Genomic DNA, 9391 nt, shown 5'->3' with positions numbered 1-9391 from the left:
GATGAGAGTTGCTTGAGCTCAAGCTTTGGTGGCTCAATGCGCCACAATTACGAGAACCGTATTCCCCGGAAATGACACCAAAATTTGATAAGCTCAAATTGCACCTAACAAACGGCGTAATGCGGACATTGTCAAATATAGTAACCCAACTAGGTTAGGGTGCAATCCCACAGGAAATAGGGTGTGAAAATATTACTATTGTAGTGAGGTACTTAACTTGTGGTCTAATTTCGTATTCCGGTAAGTTTGTAACAGAATTTGGTGTTCTACTAGCTATTTTGCTTTAGATGTAGTTAATTGGTATAAAGAAACCAAGGTTGTGTCCCCTTAAGATGAAGTGTAATGTTAAAGGGGTTAATATGATATACTTCTAATGGATTGTTGTAAGGTATGCACTTAATCTCTATTTGACTTCCTAATATTTCCCAACAGATAGAAAGTATTTCTCTTTATGATTTTCCCAAATAAAAAAGAGTTGAAATTAAGAACGATTTATCTGTGCCAAGTAAACTCTTCTTATTCCTAAGTGAGTTTATCAAACGAGGGTTAACACCTTGAGTTCTTGTTACTTATTCCTACCAAACCCTAACTCACTTTCCCAAGCAAAGCAAAGTTTATGGCTTAAGTCAATGTTTGCAACCATCAACCAACTTGAAAGAATAAGAAATAAGTAAAAACCAACAACCCATTATGCGTATATTCTATATCAAACACCCATCATTGGGTCCATAACCTTAGTAGGAAAATTAGCTACTCATAGTATTTAATGAAAAACAAAGTTATAAAGAAGTCATTAATGCTACAATGGAATAAAGAAGATGAAAAGTAGGAATCTTGTTCTCAAAAGCTTCAAAACTATAGAGTATTCAATGCCCAAGAACAATAAGACAAATATCTGACCAAGAATGGTCCATAAAAACCCTACATTAAGTATTTATAATGGTCCAAGTCGTGGAAAATATCTTGACAAAACTGCGCCCATCGGATCAGCATACAGACCGTAAAATGATATATAGTCTGTAAAATTTTCAACCTCCACCGTAAAATTGACTTTTCTTCAAACATCTACGCTTCTTTTTGACATACGTAGATTGGTTTATAGTCTGTGAATCTGTGTCATAGATTTCCCTCAGGTTTGAGATGTAAACTGTTACTGATCTACGCTAGGATTTACGGGCTGCAAAATAATGTACGGTCTGTAAAGTCTGCCGTGAATTTCCTTCAGCTGAGATGTATAATGTGATGGTTTTACGTCATAATTGACGGGCCGTAAAATGACATACGGTCTGTCTTTTCTATCGTGAATCCTTCTTTCAGGTCACTTCTCTTTTTTCACTTCTTTTTGAGATCTTTTCACATAATTCTCCGACTTTTTCCATGTAGACACTCAATACCTGAAACACAACTAAAACACCTCAAATAACACAAACTTGCTTGAAAACAAGTAAAACTCTCCATTAAATAACATCAAATGTGCCGAAATTACGCGGCACATCACTCAACAATAGATGGCCAGGCTAGAGGTGTAGTCCGATTCTCTAGATCAAGAGATAACTTCTTCAGTTGGTAAGACTGTATTATTGGCGACAAATTGCGTCATCGGATCTAACCCTGTGTAGAACTTCTCCATTAATATGTTCTCTGGAAAACCGTGATTTGGAGACCTCATCAAGTATTACTTGAACCTCTCCCGAGCTTCATACAGTTGTTTCCCCGGAAGTTGCTTAAACTCAAAAATTTTGTCTCTGAGTTCAGCTTTCTTTCTTGGAGGGAAACACTTCTTGAGAAAGAGATTCACCAGCTCACCGAAGTATGAATGGAATTGTGGGGCAACTTCTCGAACCAATCTCTTGCTTTGCCGGCTAAAGGGAATTTGAAAACTCTCAACCGGAATGCATTAGGAGAAACAACATTCTGGGTATGTGTCTGGCACACACTAATGAAATTCTTCAAGTGTTGATAAGGGTCATTATCGGTAGAGTTCCAAAAATACCCTTCAAGCTTGAGTAGTTGATAGATAGAACTATCAATTGTGAAACTTGCGGTACCGACCCTTGGTGGAAAAATAGCAGATGCATATTCCACCTCTTGCATGAAATCCGCAAACACATTCTCATCTTCATCAACTTCCTATGGCGGGGGTACTACATTTGCAACCCTACCATTATTCGCTCCACGTCCTCCTCCTCTTCCAGCCATAATTACTAAGTTCACAACAAAAGCAAACAAATGTGATGAAATAGAAAAATACTTGAAGTAAAGCACACACTATTTAGTAATTTCAAACCGTATTCCCCAGCAACAGCACCAAAATTTGATATGCTCAAATTACACCTAACAAACGGCGTGTCATGACCCATTTCGAGTAAGTTGTGCGGGGACTTACCTTTCCCACCTCGATAAACGAACCGTTAACCCAATGATAATTGAAGACATAAATAAATAAATCAATTAAGCGGAAGAGAATAATCACGTAAGTCTTACGATATTATAATAGAAATAGTTAAATAAGTGAAATACACCTGTCCGGGTCTAATCCATACAAAGAGATCTAAAAGGAAATATACCCTAGAATATAATAATACATCAACTTCAGCCTATGTCTCGTAATGGAAAAGTAAGACATAATAAGCAGTGAGTCTTCAAGGCAATGGACGTCTCGTGCTCACCCCCGGAAACTCAAAGTTGTACCGATGGCGACTATCACCACGGGAGATAAGGCGAGACCCAACGGGAACTCGCATTCATAAAAGAATCGCAAAGAAGTGCAAAGTTTTACATAAAATCACAGAGATCGGTAGGTATCACCTGGCCGACCAAGTATAGCCAATGTATCTTACATAACAAAGTTAAGGATAGGCAGATAAATCAACAAGCATAAGTCAAGCACAATCAGAAACGAGTATCCGTTATCACCTAGGTTGAAGCATCTAAACCCAAGTATGCCAAGTCTCAATATATATCGAATCTGAAATTAACAACACAAGTAAAATTACACTGGATCATCACAATATAAGCCAAGATGCAATGCAATGATGTAAGGATGTCAATGCAATACAATGCAGTGTATACATGTACTCCAGATGGAAGTATCGACGTCTCGGTAGCACAACTCATGGGGGACCTGCGAAGTCTATGTACTCACTCATCCAAGATTCCGGGACAATCATCGGACATCGAACTTTCACATCAAACAATCCACGATTCTGATACAACCATCGGACATCGGACTACTCAAATCACTCACACACAATCCATGATTCCGGGACAACCATCGAATATCGGACTACTCACATCACTCTCATGCAAACTAAGCTCGACTATCACAAGAAACATCAATGTATCAACAATATATCATGAGAGATGTGAATGCGTGCGATGTATGAGTCAAGATGAATAATCAGATCAATATCACAAGTATCAAACATGGGTACGCCAACAATATCATGAAAGACTACACAAGTCATATAAAGACACTATTCCCGAAGTCAAAGTCAACAAGTGGGGCACCACAATATCATGAACAAGATATCTCAACAGTCTGTAATATCCACTATCACTATATGGCATTAAGCCCATAACAATCGGACAATTCAATGACAACACAACGGGACGACTAGCCCCAATCACACAACAGGGCCCAACCTAACACAATATCCTACCCAACTTCATACCCAAATGTTTACATGCTTTCTCCGACAATATAATCTAATATATGCTTCGCTACATGAAGTCTCACTAAGGGTAAGCCATAACCTACCTGTATGGCAGAACCGCAAAACACCAACAATCATTTCTTCGCTTTCCCCTTCCGCTGAGCCTCAAGATCAAGAAAGTCTAGGCATATTCGATATCTAGATTAGAAATCATGAAGATCAATACCTTTATTAGTATCATTCAATTTAGGTCAAAACCAACCCTAGAATTTGGGAAAATGGGGCCCACAAGGTCAAAACGGGAAATTCAGGAGTAAAATATCAAATTAAGCACTAGGTGATCAAAACCCAACAACTAATTGCTAAATTAACTCAAGGATTCACCTAATTTCGAATTTTAAGTAAAACCCCCAATTTTGGGTATAAACCCTAACTCTTAGATTCAAGAATTCAATACTAATAATGGGAGATATAAGATTAACAACCTTAGATATATCATAATCTAGCATAAACCCAATCAATTTCACCATTAATAAGCCTAGATAGAAAATTCATCTTTTAATCTTCCATTACTAAGGGACTAACAAGGAAAGAGGAATTCTAAGATAGTTAATAACAATGAAATAGCAAGAGGGTTAATAGAACTTACCACCCAAAATATTCACCAGTAATCCCCAATAATAGTTCCCAAGAGTTCACATTTTGGAATAGTATTAAATAATAGACTAAGGGCTTTTAACACTTCATTTAATGAACTAACTGCCTGTCACTCGCTTCCGCGATGGTAAGGCTGCTCCAGTGGTGCCGCTCCAGTAGTGCCATGACCGCTACAATGGTCATGCCCAAATGGCAATGATCGCTCCAGCGGCAGGGTGACCGCTTCAGCGGTACCGCTGCCGCGGTGCTAGTGCCACCAAAGCGGGCACCAGACACCAGAAACTTTCCAAGTTTCACCTTTCAATCCGAATTTATGACTAATTCCCGAGGTCATCGGCTCACAAGCCATTTATACATACATACACAAAAATACACTACGAATGCGCTCATGGCCTCGGAATTCCTAACGGAAGTCTCGTTGAATGAGTCAACCCCCGTTACCTCAATTCTAATTTCCCAACCCTAGTCCCAAAATGCATTCGAGTGCATTGGAAAGTAAACCAGATATACAAACAAGTTCTAAATGACCATCCGTTCCTCTCAGAATCGACAGATTTCCCAAAAAGGTCCGTTTATCCAAGAGTCAACTTTGAGTCAACTCTTTTTTCGCTTAAAGTCCATAATTCACAAAAAGTTGGCTGAATCAAGTCTAGACACCTCAAAAAGCATGTCAACAGTCCCCTCGGGTCAAAAGTGAGCTAACCAAGCTCGGAAAGGGGCGAAAATAACCAAAAGACTATAACGACCAAACGAATCGTTGCATCAGATACCAATTAAACCATCGCTCGTCCTCGAGCGAAGAAAGAAAAAGAACGGGGAAATACATGTATCAGCGAACAACTAGGGATATCGGCTACGCCTGTCGGACTCAGTCTCCCAAGTAGCCTCCTCAACAGGACGATGCTTCCATTGCACCTTCACAGAAGCAATCTCCTTCGACCTCAACTTTCGAACCTGCCTATCCAATATTGCAATAGGCTCCTCCTCATAGGTCAAATTAGAGGTGTTCATGGTCCGGTTTGACTTGGTTTTTGGCTAAAATCAAACCAAACCAATTAAGGCGGTTTTTTTTAATATTCAAACCAAACCAAACCATTATAGTATAAATTCTATCGGTTTCGGTTTTATCGGTTTTGTCGGTTTTATCGGTTTGGTTCGGTTTTTCCGGGTTGTAATAATATATTTTATAATGCAAAAAAATTGACAAACTTATTTACAAACTTGCACTTGTTATTTGCCCATGTTGGGATCGGATATATGAATCCTTATCATTACCCATGTCGCTCCATCCAGGCTCATGTCAAATATATACTACCTTCATACTGCAAATCAATAGAATTTCAAAGCAACTGTCATTAATCTTCAAAGATACCTGAACTCGTTCAAAGATAGTGAGGACAGAAGAAAAGTATATAAGCTAAATAAGTTACCATCTAAAGCCCAAGCTAGAGCTATAAGAGAAGAAGCAAATATGGTTCCAATAATAACAAACCTGAATATGTCCACTGGAACTATGTCTGATGTTCTAGTAAAGTATATAAGCTAAAATGATAAGCACTAAAAAGGGCAAGATATCAGCAACATAAATCCATAAGTTGGTGGATTGTTCAACTCCTACGGTCCACGAAGGAAATGCCTTCAAAAATAAAGAATTGACAAAATTTTGACCGTCCAAGTTCAATACCGAATCCGAGAAAAGGGAACCACCGTAACAAAAAGAAGTCCTTCAAGAAGCATCATTTTTTTCACTATTGCACGACGTAATTGAAGCATTCCAACTGTGGCCAATAGAAAACTTGCTACTTTACCTTCCTCCAAGATGAAACTATTTGAAAGAAAACTCGAAAGCACGGATCAAAGATAAAGATATGCAAAAATAGCCTCGAAAGAAATTACAAAATTTCCACCACGAGGAAGATAGCAACTACTACATAGTAGTACAATCTCCACAAAGAACAAAATTAAGAAGGCTAGCCCATAAAAGGTAAATTATATACATTACTTTTTCATTAATCAAGTTGAGCAAAATAACAAGGTCTTTAAACAGTCCTCCGAATGATCAACACAAAAGAACCATATACCCAATTGTCACCAGAGAAAGATCACTTAATTGGTTGTGGATTAAAGCTTTTTGTACCAAAAAAGAAAAGGGAAGAAAAAGTTACAGACTTACAGGGATTAAAGCTTCTTGTACTTAATTGTTATTGTGAGAGCAGAATAGAGGTAGGGTTTGGGAGGAAATAAGAGGAGGGAACTAAAATCTAACGAGGGAATGGCATAGAAGAGGAATAGGAAAGTGCATTAGGAAAGTGGCTTTTCATTTCATTTGGTGCACTTTACGTTTGTGCTTTTCTTTGCTTTGTAAGTTGTATTATTTAGTTCAATAAAATAACACCCACTAAGTTCTACTTAGTGGCATTAAAATAAAAATAAAGTAATTTTTATTTTACTTTAAACGTAAATGGGCTTGGGGAACATGGGCTAGACTTTAATCTTGGAATGGTCCTAAATTATGAAGAAGTTAAAAAATAGATTAAGTTTAATTAACATATATAAATATATATAATATTTTAAATATGTACATATTTATCGGTTTGGTTCGGTTTAGTTCGGTTTTTTTTATGGGTAACACCAAACCAAACCAAATGTTATCGGTTTTTAAAAATCTAAAACCAAACCAAACCAAACCGAGCCGGTTTTCGGTTTATTAAATCGGTTTGACTTGGTTTATCGGTTCGGATCGATTTTTCGGTCTCGTTTGAACACCCCTAGGTCAAATTCTCATCAAGTAATATCGAATCCTAACGAACAATATAGGTACAGTCGGCATGGTACTTCTTCAGCATCGAAACATAAAAAATTGAATGAACTCCCGCCAAGCCTGGCGGCAATGCCAACTCATAAGCTACATCGCCCACACGGTCAACAATCTCAAATGGGCCAATATACCTGGGGCTCAACTTGCCCCTCTTCCCGAACCTCATGACACCCTTCATGGGTGAAACCTTCAATAGAACCTGGTCACCAACAACAAACTCTAAATCTCAGACCTTTCGGTCCGCATACATCTTCTGTTGACTCTGAGCTGCCAAAAGCTTAGCCTGAATAACTCTTACCCATTCAAGAGACTCTCTCAACAGATCCGTACCCCAAGGTCGAACCTCAAACTCATCAAACTAGCCCACCGGAGATCTACACCTCCTACCATATAAAGCCTCAAAAGGCACCATGCCAATACTCGAATGATAACTGTTGTTGTACGCAAATTCTGTCAATGGTAAGTACTAATCCCAATGACCACCAAAATTAATAACACACACTCTCAACATATCCTCGAGCACCTAAATGGTCTGCTCGGACTGGCCATCGGTCTAGGGATGAAAAGTTGTACTGAGATCCAATCGGGTACCCAGCTGCTCATGAAAAGCCCTCTAGAATCGAGAAGTAAAGATAGTACCCCGATCAGATACAATAGAAATAGGGACCCCATGCAATGTCATAATATTCCGAACGTACACCTTGGCTAACTTCTCCTCGGTATAAGAAATCTGAACCGGAACAAAGTGAGCGGACTTAGTCAACCGATCAACTATCACCCAAGTAGAAACAAACTTGCCTAGGGTCTTCGGAAGACCCACCACAAAATTCATGGCAATCGCCTCCCACTTTCACTCGGGAATGGGCATCCACTGAAGTACACCGCCGGGTCGCTGGTGCTCATACTTTACTTGCTGATAATTCCCACACTTAGCCACGAAATCAACGATATCTCTCTTCATCCGACGCCACCAATAGTGTTGTCTCAGATCAAGGTACATCTTAGTTGCCCCCGGATGAATGGAATAGTGAGAGCTATGAGCCTCAGACAAGATCAACTGAATCAAATCTCCAACACGAGGAATGCACACGCGTCCCTTAATTCCTTAAATGCCCTCAAAATAAATCACGGCCTCCTTGGCCTCACCCCACGAAACTTTATCTCAAATCTTTCTCAACTGAGCATCCTCAAACTGATGAACCCTGATCAGGTCCAATAACGAGGACCTTGCCTCTACACAAGCTAAAATCGGCCCGGGCGCAAAATATCAAGGCGAATCGGAAGCATGGCGCTTAGGTCCGAACCTCCATGGCCAACGGACGCTTGAAACAATCAAACGAGCTAAACTCCCCATACTCGGCTGCTTGCGACTCTAGGCATCACCACAACATTGGTTTTCCCCAGATGATAAAGACAGAGATATCATATTCCTTCAGAGTTTCTCCCATCCATTTGCCATGGCGGCCGGAATTAAGATCTCTCTCGGTAAACACATGCCGAAGGCTACGGTGAAAACCTCATAATGGACACCATACAACTAATGCCTCTAAATCTTCAAAGCAAAGACCACGGCCAACAACTCCAAATCATGGGTAGGGTAATTCTTATCATGAATCTTTAACTAACGGGAAGCATAAGCTATCACTCTACCCTTCTGCATCAACACAACACCCAAACCCATATGGGAGGCATCACAATAGACCTCAAAACCTTACCCTCCACAGGTAATGCTAAGATCGGGGCTGAAGTCAAAAGAAGCTTGAGCTTTTGAAAGCTTTCCTTACAATCATGTGACCACTGGAAGGGATCATCCTTCTGAGCCAATCTAGTCAAAACGCGGTTAACGAATAGCAAGAAACCTTCTTCACAAAGCGCCGGTAAATCGGCCAAACCCACAAAACTACGAAGTCGGAATGCGTAGTGGGCCTCGCCCAACCCCAGCCGACCTCGATCTTCTGGTCAACCATAATCCCATCCTTTAACACAAATACGCCTCAAGAATGCTACGAACTCAACCAAAACTCACACTTCGAAAACTTAGCAAACAAGCTATGCTTCTTGACGACCCTAAGAACGATTTAAGATGGCTCTCATGCTCCTCTCTACTCTTGGAATATACCAAGATATCATCAATAAACACAATCACGAAGGAATCAAGGAATGGTCTAGCATGCCATTCACGCGCTAAAAATGCAGCTTGGGCATTGGTAAGCCCAAAAAGACATCACTAGAAACTCATAGTGGCCATACCTCGTCATTC

At 39.8% G+C, this 9391-nt stretch overlaps 1 non-coding gene across 1 annotated transcript; it reads left to right on the top strand.

Annotated features, from left to right (window-relative positions):
* The first annotated feature begins 1646 nt into the window (after window positions 1-1646).
* On the top strand, window positions 1647-1753 carry LOC132031584 (small nucleolar RNA R71). The gene has a single exon (XR_009408311.1). It is a non-coding gene; the product is annotated as a small nucleolar RNA R71 (small nucleolar RNA).
* The last annotated feature ends 7638 nt before the right edge of the window (window positions 1754-9391 follow it).

The sequence above is a fragment of the Lycium ferocissimum genome, chromosome 1, assembly GCF_029784015.1.
Source record: "Lycium ferocissimum isolate CSIRO_LF1 chromosome 1, AGI_CSIRO_Lferr_CH_V1, whole genome shotgun sequence".
Taxonomy (NCBI): domain Eukaryota; kingdom Viridiplantae; phylum Streptophyta; class Magnoliopsida; order Solanales; family Solanaceae; genus Lycium; species Lycium ferocissimum.
This window is presented reverse-complemented; position numbering and strand designations above follow the sequence as displayed.